Raw genomic sequence first — 25860 nt, forward strand, 5'->3', positions numbered from 1 at the left:
AATCCGAAACAAATACGGAAATTACGGAACTTAGAACCACACATTTAGGTTCTATTTTATAGAATTTAATTAAATCAAAAAATAACAGCGAACTAGAAAAACTACAACTAAAAAGAAAGTTCCGTATTTGTTTCGGATTATTAAAAGACATTTTTGTGTCATATGTTAGCAAAATTAATTAACTGTCTGTGTTCATTGGTCGTGTCGTGCGCACAATGGAAACGCGACCTGCCATTGCCAGAGCAGCTTTCCCCGTCGACTCTCCCCGTTCAGTAAGCCGTGTAACGATGTAATAGACGAAGATTTGTATGTATACCCTACGTATAATTGAACCCTGTGTTTGCCAGGAGACTACCTTACTTGTACTTATATATTTAAGCATAACATACATTATATATTACGAGTTTTGTCTTGTACACAAGTAAATGTAAAGAATCCCTTTATAAATGTATGTTCGTTATGAATACATGGATATTGGTTTTGTTGAAAATATAGATATTGCCTTTATTCTCAATCTCACATATGTCAAATATATCAACGTAAACACGGCAATATTTTATTTTCCTCGCTTCATTTTTGACGGGACTTACAATATAGTTTATTGTATCATTTTATCGATTACCTTTGATACATTTTAATTATATAACCATAACAAAAGCTTTGTGAAACTTTGTACAATCATTAATTAATAAAAGCTCTACTACAGTTAGTTACAGCTTTTGAAAACTATCCACTGACATTTCCGTTTTGTGTCTGCGGTTAAATTAAATTACGACTGAATTTGATGTACGGACATTCAGCGTAGTGCATATTGTGCAGTGAATACGTCAGTTTGTGGTACTTTTGAAAATGGACATGAATAGGTCCAATATTGCGGCTGTTAACCCGGCTTTCATTGTATAGAGAAATGAACAATTTTGCTCGTGGAATTTGTTTTTATGTCGAGTTTGTAGTCGACTTTAATATTATTGGAGTGAATTTATTTTACTATTGAATTGATCTTGTTTAAATAATTAATAGTTATGCTTAAATATCAATAGGTTTTAAATGACATTTATCAAATGTTATATAATTTTAACGACATTGGTAGAGGTCAATTTTCTATTTTAGCGCTGGCCAATTCTGGTGTAAAAAAGATAATTATAACAAAGCAAGTAGTACTAATATTATAAATGTGAATGCTTAGATGGATCTTCAGTACGGCTGAACGAATCTCGATGACATTTGGCATATAGAACATAGTCTGAAAGAACACATAGGCTACTTGTTTTTTTTTAATTCCGCGCGGAAGGAGTTTCGAGCGACCGCTAGTTAAAAATAAAATCATCATACAAATAACATAAAGAAATAAAATTTAACCAATAAATACCTACTAAGCTCACAAAGGCAATGTCAAATCAGCCCTTCGATTATATCTCTTTGTAGCGCATAAAAGGTAAATATTTGTCTAAGGTAGACAAAACGTCGACAAGCCACCGCTTTTCCCCTCGATCGGTGCATTACTTATTCAGGGGATGCGTAAAAAGATGTAATCAATTATCCTGCGTCAACAAAAGATCTGTTTAGGCGGAACCTGCCCCAAACTGACAGCGGGCGTCGTGAAATATTACTTGGGGGCTTGGACATGGCCACGAAATATTATATTTGAGGCGTTGAGCCTAACTTTTACTATTTATTATTCGCGAGGCGTATGTATTATTTCACACGTTTATGAGTATATCATATATCAAATAACGTAGCTAAATAAATTATCTCATTCGTTTACTAAATCTAACAAAATGCCTTTGGGAAATCTTTGTTATCTGAAAATTATATTTTAATACAATAGTGGCATTCTTTGTTATGAAATTTCATTTCATTTTAAAGGTTCACTGCGCTTAGCTAAGGTTTATTATGTTTTGGGTTTTATCAATATTACCCTTGACTGTATATCTCTGAGTCATTAAGAAGCCTCCCTTAGTGTATAATTAAGCACTCTGAGTGCGACGTTTACACGTTTTCTATACCTCTATTTTGTCTAATGATTTCAAAGTATCTACTTATTTAACTATTAAATGTAATAGGTATAAAAAGTGTATTAGTAATCATTGTTATTCATGTCCTTTTATGTAACTCGGTGATTGGAGCTGGGTGGTTTTTGTTGACATTCCCTCTTAGTCAGTTTATATCAAGGCGGTACATTGGCCGCGTCAGGCGCCGCATTGTCGTGAGATTGTCACTCTATAATTATAAAAAGTCACCGTGATTCTTATAGATTTTTTATTTTGCTTTGGTACCGCATTCCAATACTTGGTGGTTTATATTGAATTCCTATTTGATTTCATTGTTATGCCTTTTACGCAAATTATGTTATGAGAATTTTATGATAGTTTGTTTTAATTTCTTGATAGGGAATAAGACAAAGTCTACATAAGGTTTATATGAATCTTTTATTACATAGCTACTATTAGCTACTCACTAGTACTGCGTTTTAACATTACAGACAATAACGTCCCAAAAAATTTTTTTCAACATCAACAAATGGCGATCGTACCCGTTTGCTACAAGCTTTAATAAAAACTGAAGTGCAATAACCTATTTCTATAAAAATAATTGAATGAAGAAAATAGAAACCATTAAGGAAACGTGATGTATTTCCATTGCAGTCACGCGATATAAATTCCTTTGAAAGACTGGATACTACAGGGAGCGTTGCTTTAACCAAACGCTATTCTTTGCACATTACTTTTAATAAATATCGCCGAGTAATAAGAACATGTATCTGTCTAGACTGCAGCGGTCGACGTCTACCTGATATATACACGCGACGTGTCCCCCGGGCGAAACAGATTGCCCGTAATAGGGCATCCGAGAAACTCATGGCGTCTGCGTATTAGATGCGATGCAGGCTTATGGTACTTTGTTTGTCGCCTGTAGTTATGAAGAACTGGTCTGACTGCATAGTTTAAGTGCGAAACACATTCTTTCGTTTTTTTGTAATGACAATAATTTTGTAGGATGTGAAAAATCCAATGCCCGCTACTATCCTGTCGTTGGTCAAAATACGTCTGCGTTTTTACCTCGTTTCTTTTGTTTTCATTTTGACAAATAAGTGCTTAGTTTTGTAAGAACCGTGCTTAGTATGAAGGTTTCTGCGGACTGCGTAATCCTTTTGACAAATGCGGTCGTTATATCGGAAGCTCCAAAGATAAGTGGCCGACGATTTCGATTATAACTGTAGAAAATCTTGGTTTATTTTCTCTATTATTTAGCAGAACGTACAATATTATTCTCAAAGATATGCAAAACTTTAAACGAAATTAGAGAATTTTATGAGCAACCGACTTAAGTCGCGGTGGTAGATTAGTAAAGCTTATAAGAGCTTTAATAAGCTGAAGTGAGTGCATGTTTGTACCACGTATGCTAGAATAATATATTTCATGACTCCCAGTGCGAGTAATCTTTATTCGGTATGCACATCGCCTTTAGAAGTAGCGCTGGCGTGCCGCGTGCGCTGGCCTTTCATAAAGCTTCTTACGAACTACATGCTACGAATGTATTACCATAAGGCCAGGTTTCCCAGGAGCATATTCATTTCATTATGATCATGCCATCTGCACATACCCATTTTTATTTTATTGAATGCTTTGCGTTAAATTGATTCACGGCACTTATGACCTACTTCACATCTGTAGTGTTCTAGCTACGCCTTTTTATTGTAAATTCATTTTTAAATTTAACTAAACAAAATAATTTCTTTTAAGATTTACGAAAATTTTATGTTAAATTTTTGGGAGTTAAATTTTTTTTAATTTCAAGTAAAATTTTTTGGAGTTAAAAATTTGTTTTAATCTTTCGAACCATAAATAAGTCGCAAATATAAACAAAAGTAATTAAATTATCTGGTGAGTATGGAATCCCATTCAGCTTGAACCGATTTAATTAAGTCCTGAATAATTCCACGCGGTTTCGTGTGCGGTCGAAATAGTTTCCCGCTAAAGGTCCGATCTCAACCACAAATCATATATTAATCCACTAATGCGTCTCAATCAATTGAGATAAGCTTTGTTCTGATCCACTCATCACTTAACATAAATCTTTCTGTCAACAGAACACTTAAGGTAATAGATATTTATTATTAGAAGACCTACGATTTTAATATCATTTTACTCTGATTTATTATATTTAATAAGTTCTTTGTCTATGAAGCGAACATACATACATACATATATAGTGGGGCAATAAAAAGATACATTGCTTTCTTATTTATCGTCTAAAATATGTTGGTTTTATTTTATCAGATTTTATAAAACCTATATATTTCAACGACTAGATAACATATCTTCATCTTCAGATAGTTGTAAGGGTGCTTTGGTGGTAGGCGCCCCGAGTCTAGACGTGTCGGCGTCGGCATTCACCTTGACTCATTGCCAGCCGTGGCGCCTACACCACCCTTCGATAGGCCACAACTAATAACTTTTGATTTAGTTGTTTGGGCATTATTTATAGAAATGTTATCTTAACTTACCCTTAAAAAAACTTTGTCGATAAGATGAGTGTTAGTTTAAAAAAATATTCTTCTTTTTATCGTCAGATCCATAAAATTTTTATTCATGGTACTTAAGTACTGTAGTGAATAAATGCGAGTAGTACAAATGCTTTAACATACTCAATTATCCTTTACTTTTTATTTAATCAACGTGCCCTCTATTGTTTTAAAAACTTAGGGTACAAAAATCCAGACAGGCTATCATGTGGTAGTAATTAGACTAGGACATGCATATGTAATAACTCATACGGGCATTAAACATGCATGGATGACGTCACATACACCGGGCCCGCCTCAAATCAATAACACCCGAATTCGAATAACAAAGTTTGCTGCGAAATATATTCTATGTAGGCAAGTTAAGTTGTGGAATTTGTGAAAAGTATGCGAGTTAAATTTTGTAATCAAAAGGCGCACATATATAATGTTCACTAGTTGTTAATAATATTTTTATATAAATTTTGGTAAAAGTTTTATTTTTTAAAACAAAGTTTTGATTATAAAAATAACTTAAATTTTTCCTTTTAATGTTACTTTTGCTTTACTATTGTTACAAGTTTCTAAGGGTACTTGTTTGAACAGTAGACAGAGTTAGCGATCTAGTTGGAGTACTAAATTATGTAGCGCCAGACGACCTAGGCCGAGACGTAAGCACTAGCCTGATCACTAATCTATTCATAATGCCAGGCCGAGTAGTCTGGGAGACGAGTTGATCAGATATGTACTGGAACTGTTTAGAGATTGGAGCTTACCTCTCTCATATTTAAACGACCTGCTTTGTTTTATAATTTCAGTTTGAAAGCTTTGAAGGATGCTACTCCAAATTTAATAACCAGCGATAGACAAATAATATTTTGTTTGCTATCTCTTGTTGGTTATTTCATAAAGCATTCGGTAAAATAAATTTTAGATAGTGTCACAATTCAATATTTCTATTTTTCACTTTGTCTATTACTTACGATTGATTCCTTGTGGTAAAATCCTATGGTTAGGGATAAAAATAGGGAATGTATTCAACAAGCAACGCAAATGTCCCCACCCAATAACGGTGACCCTCTATAAAAACAGTGATGTGACCACATCACCCAACCCCGAGGCTATTGCAACCCAACAAAGCTCGTGGATACTGCGACTATGTTTTACTTAATTTTTACATAGCTTTTCGATCCGTTATTTTAATGTTTCTTACACAAATTCAATTTCTATAAATTTAACACGTTTATGCTACGTAAATATAAAATATAATATAGTAATGTCATATGTTTATTTTTTTCCTAAAAATGAACAAGCTTTTTAATTTGTTCGCAAAATAACAGACTTACTAACCGAATTATTAGAAGTATTTTATTCCAGAAATGTCTAAATATAACTCAAGTGAGGTTTATTCATGTTCACAAAGCCTTCCTGTGCCCGGCACTCGAGAATTTTCACTAGGACTCGTGCGGGAGCGCTCTTTTCATTCCGACGGCGTAAGTGCTAAAAATAAATTCTATTTTTGTAATTAAGATCCCAATTAGTAAATGTTTGTTCAATATCTTTTGTTCAGGATGTAAAACGAACCAGTTTTTTTTGTTTTCTTTGCTATTTTTATAATCCTGTAGTTTATTATACGATCTTATACTGATAAACATTATTATAAACATAATGATGTCCGAAGTTATATATTTATATTTATATATTTATTTAAAAATATATTCTAGTAGGTGTTTGCATTTTAATTAACATAAATATATGTGTTATGAAGTAAAACTTAATTAAGTTCAGAGTTTGCATTCAAGCTTCGCCCCAATAACTCGGAAGTCGCTTCTCATTGAGCCCTGCAGTGCTGTTTGGCTGTGGAGTGTGTAATTACGATGCGGCAAGCTCCTCGCTTATTAGACGTCCATTGTGCGCTAGAGTTCACAATTTGCTTTTGCTTTGAGTGCATCTACTTCGATATTGATTGAGTGTGTTGAAGATCCATTCAATTGATTGACATTCGGTGATTTACCGTGGGTTTTATGAGACCAAAATCGGCGTTGAAAAAAATATTGTTATCTCTGTTTTGTCAAAGATAACGACAGGGATAACGATATGTTCAATACAGAGATGTTAGTTTCAGAAATGTTTTAATTGGAAACTATTAGAACGCGTAGCTAAATAAAATACAAAAGCTATAAAAAAGAAAAAATGTCCTCTATTATGTTAAGTTTGTTCAAAGCTATGTACTTTATGAAGAGAAACAAAGGCGTAAAGGATCTTTCTATAGTTGACATAGTTGTTTCTGACACGTTAAACTTTACTTACGACTTGTCCCAATGTGTGCTGTTAGGAACTCAGTCGGACCGCACAGCCTCTCTGTTTGAATTGAATTATCCATTAGTGTGCTCTCTGAGATCGGACATTAGCACATCTCTACTTTGATTAACGTTTTACTTAGTAGTAAAGCTAAATGTTCGTTAATTCTTACTTAAGTCGAGAAGGCCCCTGAAAACTGGAAGATTACGTTAATATTTTTTATTACTTAACTTTTTTTTATTTCGATGTATTTTCATGTACAATATATAAATAGCGTGGTTTAAAGCAATTTTAGTTGCTAAGCAGACTAATTTACAACCAATTCAGATTAAATTGGTTGTACCGTGTAAAAGTTAGGGTTAGAAACTAGTACTTTTTTGATAATTTGACAGAAAGTTTTCTTAAAAATATTTCGGCGCTTTGCCAAAGGTCGGAATGTACAAGGTCATGGCGTCTACTGACCCTGGCAAATAATATTACTTATTTTATCTTTTAAATATACGTGTACTATATTTTTCATGACCTTTTATAGGAAACGAAAGAAATAAATATTTATGCGATTTCCCATTTGATTCTTGTTTTACTGTATTTTTTAGTTACAAGTTGCTCACATTATTTTTTCTTTGTTACGTTTACTTAGATATTGAAATTCTACGACAATTATTTATGTATATCTATGTTGCTACGTTTACGTAGACCTTCTACGATGCTATGATTCAAAGTAGTGCTACTTAGTAATATTATTTATAATATTAATATAGATTGTTTTCCTCATATTATTGTTACGATTATTATCTCGTCTTTATGAAAAATACATTTTAATAATATACAAACTTAAAAATACTTAAATACACCAACAAAAATATTTAGCATTTTTGTCCCTCGTAATATGAATATTCGTTTATTTCTATTTTGAATATACCTTTGATCTCGCCAAAGGCCAGGTGGCATTAATAAAAGATGTATCGCTATCTCTCTCTATCCCAGACTTAATCACAGAGCGTTTCGTGTAAATGAGGGGGCGATGGATTATAATGGAGAATGAAATTCGCGATCCGGACGACTTCTCAACATATTTTAGCACGTAACTACAGAGCATTGGTTTGTGTTCGGTAAATGACAAAGGAAATATTTTCATTTATTTACTCATTTAACAATTTTATTTACAGTAATTGTTTTAAGATGTCATACAAATTTTTGTTTGACTATTAACTTACATTAAAATTACACGATATTATTCTTATATGTAAAATCTACTATAGTAAAGTCGAATTTTTTTTGTTTTCATATGTTTGTAATAAACTAAAAAAAAGTACAGGTGTTGAAAAATTATTTTACACTTAGAATGAGTTTGTTTGTCCATACGCTAAGTTTAATATCGTTATAAAATGTTTAAAAATAAAGTTCATTCATGAAGAATCAGGACAGGCTGCTAGTGTTTAAAGGTGTAGTTAAAATGATGAACGACATTGTGTTAACTTTAGTCCCAGGGCCGGGCGCCGGCGGGCAGCTTTATTGATAGTACATTCTCACTCCTTCCACTCGAGCGGGTGACTATTGCTAGGGTATAACAGAGCGAATGAAAAGCAAGCACCAGGTGGCTCTTATCGTCTACACTTACTCCGTATTGGTCGGTTTAAAGCCTCCGATGAAAACACATTGTGAGCCTTCGATGTTATTATTTGAAATTGAGTTTATAAATGTTATCTTACTAATATAAATGCGAATGGATGGATGTATGTGAGAACGGCTGTGTGGATCTCGCTGAAAGTCTGGAAGAACACATAGGCTACCGATTAATTTTTTTTTATTACCGCGCGGACGGAGTCGCGAGCGATATTTAGTATAACAAAAAAAAAGGTATAACATATAAAAATATGTAGATTTTTTTTCAACCACTTACCATTTTCAGGAATGTCAGCTTTAAAACTTTTATAAAGTCAGTAATCATAAAATAACCCATTCATAGTTAAGTATGCTAATGAAGTTAAAATAAAAGCGTAGTAAAGTGGTGAATTATTTGCATATTTTTCCGGCTATCGTCATCCCTCTTGGGGGCGATGCGGGGAGGAACGGGGCACTTTATCAACCTCATCTGCGGCGGGGCTTCACCAACGCATCATTGTTATTTTGAACATTTATCCCAACCTTCCCCATCCTCCCCACTCAGAGGCGCTGTGGCTCGTAGGGTTGCTAGATTTTAATTGGGATAAGCCGAAACTCGCTGTTAATTATGGCTGAAGTTCTGACTCGACTGGACACCGTTGCAGGAAATTGAAATTCTATTGTGTCGTTTTTTTATTTAGATACGTATTGTTATTTTATATTAAGGTGATAAAATTTAGTTTTTTATAAAACTTAAGTATAGAGTTGAAAGAAGCTTAAGTGTTTTTGAATTACATAATAATAACACACAATATGTACCAGCCCTGTTTACAAATACGTCTGCGACTAACAATTAACTTGTCTGTGGAATATTTAAATGGAGTAATATTAACATTTTGCAATCGGAATGAACTCGTGCGTCCTCCGCCCACTAGTCCCGGCTGTCGTTTGCAAATGACAGTGATGTTTTCATTTTATTATCATTGTCTTTGCGGCGATAGTCTGGCAATTGGATCGCACAGCTGTTACTACTTGAGTGGGAGTTTAATTCCTCTTTAGCATTTAAATTAAACTTAAGGATCGTATATCGTAACGTTATTTTTGTCATGTTATGTGTACTGCCGTGTATTAAAAACGTTTTGCTGAATATAATTAAATTAAAAATAACTGAACGGCTCGGTATAAATAAAACGTCATGTTTGAAATTACATAATGATACCCGGAACCGATGCAACGGGTCGCTGGTATTTTATGTTTCACTTTGATAGTCTTTTTTATCATTATAAAGGGAACAAATGGATAAAATAACTTCACATTAAAATATATTTTGCTTAACGCGTAATGTTTTCGTTTAGTTAACTTTGTTTCCAAGTATTTTCTATTTAAATATTATCTTATTTCATTACATTAAAATATACATAGAGAAGAACGCATTTCAGCAACTGCAACTGCAAGTTAACAATTAAGCCGTGTACACACGCGCGCATACTAACGAGCTCCTGCCTCGGCGCTTAACCTCCACTGAATATTCATGTATGCACCGCAGTAGACATTCAAGTGGCTGCCATCATGTAGCGCAGTTTTCAACAATTTGGGGGATGTAATACTTACGTAGATTATAAACACGTACTAGCAAATAAATAATATACAAACAATTTATTAGTATATTAAACTGATGAAAGAAAAACATGACAGGTTACTACAATAAAACAAGATAGTTTTAAAAGTATAAATGTCGTAATAAGACATCTAAATAGTTACAGCATTCAAAGTCTTTAGTTTTGTATTACTGTTCTAAAAATAAAGCAACAGTTAATTATTCCTTCAAACGACTAAGCAAACTATTGTGTGTTCATTAACAAGCTGAAAGTATCGCGATAATAATAGGAAAGTAGGTTTGCTTAGAAATGTGCATTGTTAAGCATTTGCAACGTCATAAAAGTTTTATCTGGAAACGAACGCAATGGAATAAAACGTAACGACTTCTAGTACTCGGGAACGTTTTTTAGTACGCTTACATTTATTTAAATTACCTTTTGTGACTACTTAAGCTGATAACTAAATATTAGTTTAAGCACGTACTTTTAAACAAAATAATTTCGCTCATAAGAAAGGGCGATTTGTGTTTTTTATGTTTGTAAAAAATAATCTCAACACTAGTGGACTAATTTCAAAAACTCTTTCTCCATTTCAATGTTACAATATCCCTGAGTCCTATAGGATTTATTTAATATTGATATTATGTACAGTAAATAAAAAAAAACAGCGGCTGGCCAGTATCTAGTACAGTTTTCGTTTGTATAAAAAGCGGAACGTAGTGAAGGGGATAGTCCGTATTAATGAACTGTGTATCAACTGTCCAATTATAAAGACTACGGAACCAGAAAGTGCACTTAAATTCAAGTCTAAATTGGCGGAGCGCAGCAGTCTGAAATGGACTCGGAATTTTATTTGCAACGTGCCTCGGACTTAGTTAATTTCATAACAGCTCTTGTAATATAAATTAAAAATTGTATTTTAAGGCTTAATTCACTATGTGTTAGTGCAAACTTATTACTTTAAAAACAAATTCCGAATTTGTTGTCGTGTTTTCTGAATCGCGTTGTCTCAATAAATAGCGAGATCCAATTAATGCAATGGCCGGCGGAACGTCGAGCGTACGGACGCCCTCTGACGCGATTTGTTGTAAATTAATCTCATTTGATGGGCCTTTACAATATCGCCCGGATGCAACGCGTAACCACCGCCATTGAAATGGATTGAGTGATTGATGAGATGGACGGGCGGGAATGATTTTATTTATGCAGCATTAATTTTACACAATATGCCATGGATATATTTTTTAAAACGATTTAAACTTTTTAATTAAATAGCTATCGCTTTACTCTGGTGCTGCCTGATATTTAGTGCACATCATTGTCTTATATGTGTTAGTTTATTTTATAGTTTATACCTAAAACGGTTTTAACACTATGTCTGCATATTGATATTGAATAATTAATGGTATATCGATTGTTATCCTAATTTATTCGATTTGGATTATCTGTCAGCTAAAAGATATAACTTAACTAAATATAATTTAGAATTCCAGTATTATGCAGACATTAAATAGGACAGACAGATTAGGACGTGGTATATTGTAGCGCGTTGTTACCGCAGGCGAGGTGCGATCACAAGTTCGATTGGTGTTATTTTTAGCTTCCCCACCGACACATCAAACAGTCTGGTTACATCTGAATAATATACTCGTTGTATAATGCTATATTTTGTAACATATTATAGTATATTTAGGTGGTTTCAATCTTAGTAATGGTAACTTCAACAGCTCCTTTAAGCATAAATAAAAAAGTACTAGAAAAATTATAAATCATAGAATTTTTGTTCACAATTGTCAACTTGGTGGTTCGAATGGTCCAGACGCACAAAATGTATCTTTTTACATTCATGGAAATAAATATCTCGTATTTCCGATTAAACGCATCATAATAAAAATGCATCTCCGACCACTCCAATAAAGGATTTACTTTTATTCGAAACCATTCCAGTAGAAAGTATCTACGCAGTTCTCGTAGATTCAATTTAAAAGCTTTTAGTCAATAAAATATCGACCGACAATGAAATACTGTCATTTGTTGACTATTTATAATTGCAAGTACGTGTTTAAACATATCATTTGAAGCCTTATTGATTTTTTAAGGAGATTCCTTTCTTTTTCCACTTTATTGTTCGTATTTTGATCGACGTAAGGATTTAATATTTGGAGAGTTCTATTAGTTGTCTATTATGTTGAAGACAACATACTGATTTTCTTTATCTGTTTCAGATAGACGTAATTGCGTTGGTGAGTATATTTTTTAAATTAAAGCCAGAATACGGTTTCTTTAACATGTAATTTTTTGATGAAATGTCACAGCGTTTTCCTAACAATTTATTGTACCACATATTATTACAGCGACTTTATAATTTAGCAACGTTTTAAGCAAAAAAGGTTTTAAAAGGGTCAGCAAACTTTATTACAAGTTTGCCCATACTGTGCTCCAACTTTAATATCAATAAATATTTCCTGCGTAGCCCTGGTATACACAATTTCGGTCCATACGTTCTGGAGACAAAGTTCAATTTACTTTGTCTTACATTTGTAGGAATTTAACCGTAGCAGTAGCGTAATTGGAGTTTTGACGCGTCACTGGGCGCGGGCCATGTGCTGCAGTGTTTCGGTGGAAGGTTAAAGTTACCGCTCGCCTACCCGGGGTTCTAATGTTAACCAGACATTCTTTGAAAAGCAATCACACTACGGTATAGCTGTGTTTTATGAGGAAATGTGCTGAAATACATTATGTCGAGCTCTATGAACTTGCAACAGTGTTGAAGTGAGAGTTATATAATATAAGTTAAAATGTTAATATACATAAGTTTATGTGTATATCAAATTGTTTAATATACTTGAATGAAAATATTGTTCTTAACGTTCGACTCCCTGACTCGTCTTTACATGCATATGTCATATTTTCCAACTTCTGTAATGAATAGAGCACGTTATCATATTATTGTTACCGTAAAGTTTTGAATGTTGTGACTTAATATTTGGTTAGTTTTGCACTATACGTTATGAAATTGTGAATGTAAATTTTAAAATCCTTTTTCACTGTAGCCAGACACATGTTATGAAATGTTTTAAATACATATTGCCGGCGTGGCTCGCTGTCTGCCTGCTGGTGAATAATTAAATTGAAAGGCGCAGGGAAGTGAGGCGAGCCGGCATGCAACTCTAACTACCCTCAGGCCAGTCACGGCCCATTTAGGTACAGTTTTCATATATTCTGATTCTTTTTTTATCTTTTTACTACCTACCTGAAAGTTCTTACAGTATTTTATATATGAACATGTTGTCTATGCTTAACGCGAAAACCTTCATACTATTTTAGTACACGTTTTTATTTCCCCCGTTCCCCGTTTTGGTTTCAAATTTTTGGGATGGATGGATGGATTTTTATGTGTAGGTATATCGTATATCCATACGGATGCATAGATCTCGCTGAAATTTGGCATAGATGTTGAACATAGCCTGGAAGAACACAAAGGCTACTGATCAAATCTTTTTTTTATACAGCGCGGACGGTGTCGCGGGCGACAGCTAGTATTAAAATAAAGAGAGATTTACATTTATTGCAAAATTATTTGTCATGAATAAACATTGAATTAGCACAAATTATAATAAAATCATGTTTTATTTACATCTCCATTATAATACCGGGTCAATGGAAACTCGACATCTGAGCGTAGTTGCGTCTAAAACGGTTTACATTAGCTTTGACTTGCGGCTATGAATGCAAGATGAGCTCAATCCGCCCCCTCTCACCACCCCACGCCCCCGAGCAAATTGCTCAGTCTCCGTAACTTAGGGCTTCAGTGTTGGAGCTATAAATAACTTGATCTATCAGACGGTAACTTACACAAAGTAACTTTATAACTTTACAGTCGTAAAAATTTATAGACTTTCCTTTGTTTGCGATGTATAGGACGAGTCTAGGAATCATTCGCTTCCTTGCAACTTGATTTGTAGTTTTTCATTGTATGTTACTTAAGAGATAAGTTGTCTATTTTATTTTACTATCGAAGTAGCTCAGTAGCTACGCTTCTACGCTTTAAGTCTACGAGGGTACGATAATTATCTTGATTTAATTGATATTTGGTTTTATCGATCTCAATTTTTAATATTAAATCAAGCATCTTGAAGGTTCAAATATACATTATAAACATGTTCGTCTGTTAAAAAAAATAAGTCGCGGAAAGTTTACAGACTTTGTACCATTATTTTGTTTTATAATGATGTCTGAGTGTCGTAAAAAGGTAAGATATTAACTTTGTTAGCATATATCAGGAGGCTGGAGATCAAAGAGCGTACCGATTATGATCGTTACCTCGCGCACGTCGGAACATCGTAACGAGTTTTGTTTCTGTTTGATGTCTGTCACGTAGGCTTCTGCTATCACTCTACTTAATGGAGGTGTGACACATCTTTGTACAAATGTTTGGCAAATGTCTTAATTTAGCCTTCATTTTTCATAGAATGGCAGACGCTGGTAATTTGTTTGCCAAATCTATGCAAAAAGCTAATCTAACGCGTTACTATTTGAGTTTTTATTGATTTATTGTTGGCTAATTCATAACTAAGGGACCATTAATTAAGGGAACTTATTTGTCGTATAAAAACATGTGTAATTTGTGAATTATTTATCCAACGCTTTACTCGGACATTGTGAAATCTAATGTAACCAACTTGTTTGTATTCAATTCGAAATGTTAAAATTGTTCTTTTACAAAATTCTACAGGAAAAATGGGGTGCTAACGCGAGTCTAGCCGTAGGTGATGTTTGTGAGCAATATTGCTTATTTTGGGGTGCGGCGGCGCGCGCCGTCAAATTATATAAATTCAATTTTGTTATTTCACTCCTGAACGCTTTGATGTTGTCGGATTACCTTTTCGGAGAACGTTTTAAAATTATCAATCATCCGTGTACGATATTTACGCGTTGTATGTTAGTTTGCATAAGTTTTTACTATGAAAAAAATAATAATTTCACATTCACATTATAGTATTTAAGTCTAAGTATATTAAACTAAAACTAAACAGCGTATGATGGAACGTTTCGTTAAAACGTCTTCATTATTATTAATGACTGTAGGAGTTTGAAATCAACTAGGTTTCTGAAAAATTTACTTTATTAGATAAATATTGATGTGTTTGCTAAGATACATTTTGTCATTATTGAGTATAGTCACGATAGATGTGTGGCGTTGTCTCCTTTAGGCTTACGGAACTTCGTACATGTTATACGCTTTGTGATTTGTGACGTCATCAATCTTTCAACCTCACTTCTGAAAGATATGTTTCAGTAATACGCATCAAGTGTGACGATGTTAAAGCGATTGCTTTTACCTATCTCGCAAATTTACCTGTCGTGTGATTAGCGTGTGACAGCGTAAGCTGTCAGGTACATTTTCTTGCTTAGGCTTTTGAGTTCACACCAGGCGATACATCTCTCCGCGACAAACGGATGCAGTGAATATCGTGATGCATACAACACTTGATGTACGCTGTTACGCCCACCGTACATGCTTTCATTATGTCGTTGCACATTTGCGGTACTTGCGCACTCCTTTCTGCGGTAATGTATCTGTTCAGTGAGAAATTTAACTGCGGAGTATCTTGTTTTGGTACTTATAAGTAGTATGGTTAGTTTATCTTACTTCTTACTAGTATTATAAATGCGAATGTTTAGATGGATGGGCGTATGTTTGAAGATATCCCCAGAACGGGTCAACGGATCTCGATGAAATTTACACAGTCTGGAACAACACATAGGCTACTAATTATGTATTTTTTTTTAATTCCGCGTGGACGTAATCACGTACGTCCACTAGTTTGAATGTAAAAATCAAATTAAAAACCAAAAATTAAATTTTATTCATCATATCATACAAATTACAATAATACTTTTAGCCCGCTTACAATTAATAGTAGTTTTTTCTCTTTAACATTTCGCGACCTGTAAGAAATGTTTCAGCAACGGGCCGTGAAAAGGTTTAGTGCTCGTAACAACTGTAGGAGGCTTTTGTACAACTGTAAATGCAGCTGAAGTGAGTTGCAGTGAGCTGTCGCAGGACAATAGCTGTAACGAGGTCGTGGACCTACAACGCTCTACGGCACAAATGTAGAACGATGGTTTAGGCAGCGTAGGGAATATATACGCCTTTTTCTTCGTAATGTTTAATGTTAACCAAGTCAATCCATTCAAAACCGACTGTTAGCCCGCATTTACATGGGTAATTTTTTTACGCTGTGTTAAAACTGTATTGGTGACTCTCAAGAGACGATTTTTTTAAAATAACTCTTGTTTCCTTCGCCTAGTTCTTTCAATATAACACTGCGCTACAAAGCGTCGTGTTTTAAAAACGATGCCGTATGAACTTACATAGAAATGCATGTATTCTATTTGAACGCGTATTAACACAGAGTAAAAAAACATCCGTACGAATGCGGGCTTAAGGTTGAGATCCACTGTCCTAATACCTGAATTATAACAATATTGCTATAACATAAACTAGACATAACATAAACCTATTGCCTTTAGATTATAACGTTCTAATTGACGAAGGTTTAATTGTAACGCGTATAGAGCGGCTTGGCTCTGTGCCAGCGATGTAGCAATTGGAATGTGTGCTGTGTGTATTGTGTACAATTGCCAGTTTGTGTACACGATTGCCAATTTGTGTACACGATTGCCAATATGTGTACACCGTAACTTTATTTTACCACGTCGACTATTTGGCGCACTCACTTGCCATTTAATATAGATATCCATTCAACATTTTTTTATTTGTTCTTTTTAATTTTTTAATACGATCTCATTTTTGTTGCCAAATTGGTTTCGCATAGAGAACTGATGATGTAATAGAGATGTATAATGTTATACATTTATACATGGTCGTCTACACTGAACAAAATTATTTAAAATGTTTTCTTCTAAAATATTGTTATTCAAACGTTTATAGATAAAGGGGATATGAACGTCCAATAAGCCGCTATGATTCCTCTCTCAGCTCGGGGCTAGCCAAATTGAATTCATATCTTTATATTCCATTGCGATGTAATTTTAAAAGAACTTTGCAATTTCTAAAATACATTTGAATTCTTTATTCTAACTCACTTTTAGCTTACCACAGAAAATTGTGGCTGATTTTTATTAAGACATTCTACTACCCTTTTTAATGAATAAATAAATAATTTATGACTCAATACTTTCTCTATAAAAACTTGTTAAAAGATACTGGCACGTTATACAGTCATTCGCTGTAGTCTATAATTTTTACAGCACTTCGATTCCCTAATGGCAGTAATTGCGCAGTCTAGACCTAATGCTAATATTGAAAGTGCTGAGTGCTTGATGCAGACAAGTCCAATATTAACTATTATCTACATTTCTTCGTTATTATGATGCCTTTAATGGCCTAATGCACTAGGAATTAAACAAGAAGCTTGTAGTAATTATACTGCCTATACATACATATTTAGGTAGTAAAAATAAAATAAATCCTTAATTAAACAGTGAACGTATCGGAGAAGTGACTTTGAGGTGTACAAAATATGTTATTATGGAAACGATTAAAAAGTGTGATAATAAAGTGAAAGGAAAACGTTTAAGAATATAAACACTGGTCTTGTTTGCATACATAGCCTTTATCTTACTGGCCATTACCCCGCGGCGGGCGCAAGTGGGCCACGACTCAAAGCACTATGTTGGCACTTCCGATCTATTGCTGGAGCGTGTCATTACATTTTCAGTATGCAACGCGAGTGTTATCACACAATATAGCTCCCATATCTTTCATATTAACTATGATGTCATATCGTTATATTTTATTTTTAAGACACTATAAATCTGTATAAAATCATTGTATATTTTGATACTAACATTTGTTAAGAATAAAAACATAAACACTCCAGACTGGCCTGATATTGATTTTGTTCACGCAGTAAATTTATTCACAAAAAAGATTAGGATAATTATTATTAAGGCTTTATTCCGCTATTACTTTTTTTTAACATATTGGTAGCTAAACTTTTATTCTTGTCGACCCTCGTAGCCACGGTCGTTGCCGCCCATAGTGACATTAAATTGTTATTTATGTCGCAAAACTCGCTCATTCGCAACCACGAAAGGCACTCGCCTCGCTCGCAAATAAGCATAACAATGTGCTGTTGAAGTTACAACGACTTTGTAAATTCCTAACTTAAGTTCTCTACGCGAAAGCTTTGCCGACTCGGGAAAATGTAGCATGATTTTAAGCTACAAGTTATGCTATCTAAAGCGACTGTTTTAAATAATATTGGGACCTTTTAAAAATTAATAATATTCCCGATCCAATCCCGATGGCATTGAACGTGTTAAAAAACCACTTCATGGACGTGAAATATCACAAACAACCGCAAAGTAGTGTAAATTCACAAGTTCCCTTAACACGGTTCCACGAAAGAAATCCGGACGCGGCCCAATTATACATTCTACCCTCGGAGCGCCCCGTCCCCGCACCACCCGCGCAGCCTACCGACAATTGGTTGCTACGTGCCCCAAACATAGAACACCTCACCACAGAGTCAACATAAGTTCAAGTGTATTTTTACATAAAAAGTTTTACTGTACTTTCAAACAGTTCAACAATGAATAGAAAACTTTTGTATTTATATTCTCATAAATAAATTATAAAGCCATAGAAATACTTTTTAGCATTTACAGTAACAATTTTTGTTTATGTTCTATTTCAAGGGTAATTTACTTTTAATGAGCAGTAGTTCTGTATGAAATGAAAATGACCGATTTGGATTGAACTTTTACTTTGAACGTAGGTGATGTATGCTTGCTGGGAGTAACTTAGCAATTTTTTTAATATATTTGTTTTCTCTGTTTGTCAGATAGTCTGTGCTGTAAGCACATCAATTGCTTCCGCGCTCGCTCCAGAATAAAGAAGAGTGAGACTTCCGCAAACACTAGCGCCGCCCTCTCTGAGCGGCGCAGTTTGTCAGCGATAAGAATATAAACAAGTCTATTTGCAGAACACAAATATTTCAATATATTTCTACTTCAAACTTAGTTGTATTGTTTAAAGCTAAAACTAAACTTTCCGGTAACTACGTCGTAGCTAGACGCGTAGCGACCGCTACGTTATTTCGAGTTCGGCGTACATTGCGCCGTTAATGTCACCGATTACATCTCGCTGCGACGTGAATAATGGTTAATGGACACGCAACATGCCATTGCTACGTCCTCGTTGTAGATGGCCTTATTTTTTCCACGAACTATTTGTGTTGCTAGAAAACTATGCCATGTTTGAAGTAATTCTAAATATTCAGCGCGATAAGTGTAATATATAATAGAATTATTAGTATGTTCCATTTATCAAACCAATTAATAATACGACTTCCGTTTCCGGTATAGCTAGAGATTAATTAACATCTATATACTATTTATATACTAATTCATGTGGAAGTGTGTACGACAGGAAAGGATCAAAAGGAAAAGATTAATGCAGAATATTACGTGACTTATCAAAAGAGCAAGATGCGGAATAATAATGATTCTCAAAGGAAAAACATAATGAATAGGAATAAAAAACTACCCGAGTATTATTTTTCGGAAATTACTACAAGTCTAATATAAAAATAATATCTGTTTAGTCAAAGATAATGAACGAGATGACGATATGTTTTATACAGAGATTTTGAGCTCAGAAACCAACGATTAGAGTGATGTAATGGAACGTAAACTTTATTAGAAGCCGGCAAATTCCCCACTCAGGTGTAATTGGATAAGTCAGCCAGTTAGCTTTACGTGACTTTAGAGGTTAAAGTATAAGCTTAATAACTGTATATCGATAAATTTTGCATCCCATCTCACCGCTCGGGGGATGTAATTAAAATACTGCTGTTCAATTTTCTGCCTGTTAACTCACGCGGGAAAACAATGTAGCGTTACGTGTTGTAGATACGGTCAGTGAAGCTTTATATTTTCATACTATCTTATCGGAATTGGTTTAATAAAGGTTGCAAATGAAATGATAGAGATGGAACGAGTAATGAATAATTGCCAAAAAATCAAAGGCTTTATGACCTTAAAACGTGACTGTGTTTGATCCTCTTTATTACTTATGTTTTATTATAAAAAAATCTTACAGTTTGTTCGTGAGTCTACTGACCTACATATGAAATGGAATTCGTTCCCTAATGGTACTTCATCTTGATTAATATCTATCCACTCCTGAAAACAAGCCATCATTCCTGCCCCTCCCAACTCACTCGACCTACTGACTCTGATAGTTTACGGCGCCAGACACATTGCGGCTCCAGATTGTGTTGAATAATTGCCTGTCATAGATAGCACGCAATGGAACGCAGGCAATATTCGACGCACGTCTGAAATACTTCTCTTGGTAAAATGTAAGGTTTATTGAGCTAAAGTCCTTCATACAAACTTTTATATTAACGTGGTATTAGATAATTGTTCATTTCTCTGACAAGTCAAACAAATCTATTTAATTTTTACCTAAAATGATTAATTACGACATTCAAATACAAACACAAAAAGATATATATTTTATGATGTACATTACGAGTAGAGCAGTGTAATAAAAACATCAAACTAAAATATTTTTGACATGGCGAATACAAAATAAATATTTTTTTCTCGAAACTATCACATCGTATTACTGGCCTAACGTTAACAATAATTTACTAAGAGCAGCTAAAAATATACTACAATAACAAATTCACAAAGACCTCACGTACGCCATAATTTTTCTTTGAAAGAGGTTAAGCGACCCCTTATTACTGATAATGGCGACGGAAAATTGTTTCTTTCTTTGGTGAAACGTTTCTGTTGTAAAAATAACCGCATTGTAATGTCGTTACCGATTCCAGTGACGAAAAACATGCGCAAAAATATATTTCGCTTTTCATGTTGCAACGAAATAGTACAGTACTATTTTGATACTAAGTACGCGTTTAAACAGTAGCTGAATTACACTGTCTACTATTCTATATCATTTCGCTACCCTCGTGTGAAAGAGTTAGTCCGTGGTAATATTTGCATGTGTGTTAACTGTAGCATGAATGAGCTTGATTGCACGGCTGGAGAATATTGTACAGTCCATTCAACTTTACAATTGACATGTTGCAATTTATACCTCAAAAATATTTCATTGAAAATTCACCACAAATGGGTTTTGTAGCTGTGTTTTTTTAAACTGTGCAACTCTGCAATTAATTGTACAATTTAAGATAGCATTTCAACATTTGTTTAGTGCTCAATTACATATACTATTTCGTTTTCTACGTTCATTCGTCAAGTGACATTAGCATTTATAAAAGGGTCAGAATGTTGTCGCAGTTCGTGTAGGGCAGTCCTATTTTTTCTAGACAATACTTTTAATATTGTATTCTTGACAAAAAATATTTTATGTTCGTTAGATATGTGAAAAGAGATATTTTATGTCGTTAAGCCCACAATTTATATATTATGGAGGGTTTTATGATCAGTAATGAAAAACAAAAATTTACATATCGGTCCTTACCCGACATTGTTGAAAATTTGTTACGCATAGACTTAACATTTGACCAGGCACATGCTGTAATGTATGGTAATTTATTAAAAAGTCTCTTCCAGTATACTTGTAGTTTATATGTACACCCAGGAGCGTTAGGGATGGGGTTGCGATAACACAAGTGGCGTGTCTTTGATGTAAAGCTTTTGTTTCATAATCGCCATGTATGCTTGTGTGGGTATGATGGCTCGTTTATGATTCATGTGTGTTTATGTTAGCGTTTGTTTCCACGCAAAACGCGTCAACATAAATATTCAAGTAGACTACTAGCCCAGTGGTTGACTCCAACGAATTTGGAATACTTGTTCTGATTCAATGTTGTTTTTTAAAAAGGTAGAAACTAGGGACTAAAAATGTTTGTTCTACTAATTCTATTTTCAGTCCCTATCTTGAGAACTAAGGCTTATTTTCGGTACTTCTTTCGAAAATCTATTTTAATTCGAATTTTATAGGAAAGTTCAGTGTCAAAGGTTATATGTACATTTATATTAAAACACTGCATTGCGCAAAACTTGTAGAAATTCAAGGACGTGGAGTATTTGGAATTGGCGTCGTAACTCCTCTGCGGGTGGAGCTCGAATTTTCCAATATTAAAAAAAAAAACATTTTATTCCAGCGATGAGCGACCGCGACTCATTACCAACGGTGCGTAAACTCACAACACTCATTTCCTACGGTCTCCTGTATAAATTATCATAATAAAGACGGTATCAACCCACGACTTCAGCCCTTGACGATCTAATCTTAAAATGCGGTGCGAATAATTTTACCTAGATATCTTACACATATTATAAATGCACAGGCACAGGCACAAGGCTCTAACATAGATGTAGAACATATTCTGGAAGAACACATAGGCTACTAATTAAGTATTTTTTAATTCCACGCGGACGGAGACGCCGACGATAGCTAGTTACACATAAATAATTCCGTGTGTACTCAAAATTAAATTTCCTTTAGATTATAAGGTATGCTAGATTAATCTACTCATGCTGTAACCTCAGTTTTCTCCATTCAATTTGACGTTCATGTTTGGTCCCTTTGAACAAGAACAAAAAACTTGTCCGCCTACAAACGATCGATTCGCAACCTTCAAACAATTATCCGGCCGATTGCGGATGCACCCCGGCGGTGATTCTAGCCTACGCCGCGGATGCCTACTCAATTTAGTTGCATACATCACGCTTTAGCATTACTTATTCTCACTGAACTGATTATCTGCATAAACGATGAAAGTAATTTGCTAACTCAAAGATTTAAGCTACGTTTTATATTACATACATTTATAGTAATATAAAGAGGTTTAAAAATAATATATTGACTCTATTTATAATCACAAGATATAGCAGAATGTCTAAACTTTTCTCTTGTGTTGAAAAACCTTTTGTGAAATTTAAACAAACAAAACAATGTTCAAACAGTTTCATGCCAACCCTTAAAACTGCTACGAGCACATAAAAGTTGGCCAATTCCAAGCCAACATTTGCTAAAGTTGGCAAATTCAAATTGAATATCCGATGATGTCGGGTAAGAGCTTTCACTAAACAGAAATTATTCCAAGCGGATTAACATCAATATAAAGCCTAAGCAATTGAGATGTTCGGAAGGGTTCCGGACTCTGACGTCACGGACCGGCCCTATCTTTTCGGGGTCTCGCTTGATTGATTTATCTTTTATTAAAATTTGGAATTATGTGAATATGGAAATTCCGTTAAATTATTATTTGACACGATATTGATAATTCCTGAATTAATCGTAGAGTTTTATTCATCTTTACGGGTTATAAATTATTCACTAGGTGTTGCCGCGACTCCTTCCACACGAAATTAAAAAAAAAAACTCAATTATGCTGCGTTATACTAAATTATGTTCTATGCAAAAATTTCAGCAAAATCAATGCACAATGTTCTGGATATATCTTTTAACAAACATCTATCCATCAGATGGATTTAGACATTCGCATTTATAATATATAACAGTGGTAGAGCCCGCTTTAACATCTTCGCACGAATTGGCCCGGCTCGCCCGGTGAAATACCACGACCACACAGAAGACAGGCGTTTAGTGGAAGCAATTCCGCGTTTCGTCTGATGAGTGTGCGTCACGGAGGACTAATTTAGTCCTCTTTCGCTTCCCATCCTTTTCTTTATAAGGAAAGGATGGGAAGTGGAAGTGGACTTTCCGGATGAGAGGATGCATGGAAGGGGAAGATATTTTCTTTCTGTGCATCCCCTCCTCCGTCGATTAAAGGTAGGCAACGCATATGCAATTGCGTATGTCTATGGCCAACGGTCACTTCGCTATTTCAGCGATTACAGGTTGCCGCTCGCTCGTTTGCCACCTTATGAAATAAAAAATAAAAAAATAATATTATATTAATAAGAAGTAAGATAATACTGTAAAAAGTTTCCTATAATAATCTTTTAAATAGGTCTAAAAATACGCTAAGAAAGTGTTTAAAATAAAAATAAAAGTATTTATCGTTACAGAACAATGTGTGTTTGTTACAGATGGTGTTCAATAAAACATAGTCTGTGGACACACAATGGATGCGCGGACCTTATGGTGAGTACACCATGTATATACATATATCATATAATTCAAATTGTGATAGAAGTAAGAAGAATATTACTTAAGAAATTTTACAATCACACAAATTGAAGGAACATTTTTAAAATAGCAGCGATCGGATAAAAAACTACAATATAAAAAGGGAAGTTCTAGAATGAATCGTTTTCGGTCAGCAATAAGTAGGTCTCAAGTGTCCGGATGAAAAAAGTTACATAAAACTTCCATCAGAATTCAATTTTGTCAACCATTTTGCTATTAGATTGTTCAGCTGTGCACTTTGAGGATACGAAAGTTTGAATATTCTTGTTTTTTGTTTGACTTGTTGTGCATATGAGAATATTAGATTCGATTTTATTTAACGTATAAGAACTATAAAGGATACCTGTACAGACAGTATTTACAGTAAAATATTATTAAAAAGTTATATTTATCAAAAAAATAACAGAACATAAAACTTCATAGTGTCAAATAATTTGGACATTGTAAACTCTGTCTACGTCTTTGTTGAAACAAAAGTTATTTAAGATCAAGTTTTATAAGACTTCATTGAATGCTTCCTTTTATTTCCGCAGGAATTTTTGTATTAACGCGTAACTATCTCAAACTGCCCTCGGTCTGGATAGTTTCAGGCTTCATGGCCACAATGCACATGGCAATTTATTGAATGCATTCGGTCTTTGAGAACAGTATTGTCTCTTTAGAATACCACTGTTATTGATATAGATGAGTTTTGTTTTTTATTTTTTATAAGCTAGCCCTTGACCACGATCCCACCTCATGTTAAGTGATGATATGGTCGAAAAAATATGGAGGGACTGAAAAGATGGGGAAGGAAGTTGAACGAGGCAATGCTACAATATCCCAATAACATGGTCAGATTTGCCATGCCTATGGAAGAGACGACACGGAGATTAATTTACCGTAGGTTTCTGAGACCAAAATATCCATTAAAAACATATCGTCATCCCTGTCACTATCGTAGACAAATAAAGATAACAATATTTTTAAACGGAGTTTTTGGTCCCAGAAACACACTGTTAGTTAATTTTATGTGACACCTATTTTACAATAGAAATCTATAATGCGTTACAATTCAAGCCCAAAGAATTTTCGTCGTAGATACACTTTTTTCTTTGATTATAAAGTCAGTTGCCTAGGCAAAGTCATGGTGGATCACTAGTTAACTTTATAAAGTTATAGTTAAGTATGATTAGATTACCATAGCGCCGTGCAGCGAACTGCATTGTTGTTAATTATACATAATTAATTCTGTGAACCTTAATTAGTGTCGCAGTCTAGCCGGTTTGTGCTTAAATGCTAATTAGTCTGAAATACATTTATAGCGCTTGTTTACAAGCAATTAGTATAATCTTACTAATAACATTCAAGGAATAAATTACTTTAATAAAATAAAATAAATAAACATTTTAATACCTTTTTTTAATGTATCAATAGATAATTGTATAACATATACGTTAAAAGATAGGAAACTTTACCTAATATGTAACAATTTTATGTGTTAAATATGCCAAAAGAGATAACTAGGTCAGCTTTTGCCCAGTCACCTAAAATAGCTAAGATAAGCCTCCTTTTAACTTAGTTGAACTTACACAAACTTGAATTTGTACTATTGCTAAGTTAGGATAAGGACTGAGCTTGAAGTTGAAGTACTTACATTTTGTTATCTGTCAGTTCTGCGATATCAAAGAAATTATTTAATT

At 34.1% G+C, this 25860-nt stretch overlaps 1 protein-coding gene across 4 annotated transcripts in view; it reads left to right on the forward strand.

Annotated features, from left to right (window-relative positions):
* The window catches only part of bsk (mitogen-activated protein kinase dJNK), a 55739-nt gene that overhangs the window by 13010 nt on the left and 16869 nt on the right, over positions 1 to 25860 (forward strand). For 2 of the 4 annotated variants that reach the window (XM_013322893.1, XM_013322894.1), the window contains exons 2-3: positions 12234 to 12251; positions 24079 to 24133. The gene's annotated coding sequence lies outside the window, so the exon portion shown is untranslated. Of the gene's footprint in view, positions 1 to 12233; positions 12252 to 13114; positions 13213 to 24078; positions 24134 to 25860 lie in introns of those variants that run through there. The other 2 variants (XM_013322895.1, XM_013322896.1) reach the window with 2 other exon arrangements.

The sequence above is a fragment of the Papilio xuthus genome, unplaced genomic scaffold, assembly GCF_000836235.2.
Source record: "Papilio xuthus unplaced genomic scaffold, Pxut_1.1 DF825858.1, whole genome shotgun sequence".
In the NCBI taxonomy this organism is placed as follows: Eukaryota; Metazoa; Arthropoda; class Insecta; order Lepidoptera; family Papilionidae; genus Papilio; species Papilio xuthus.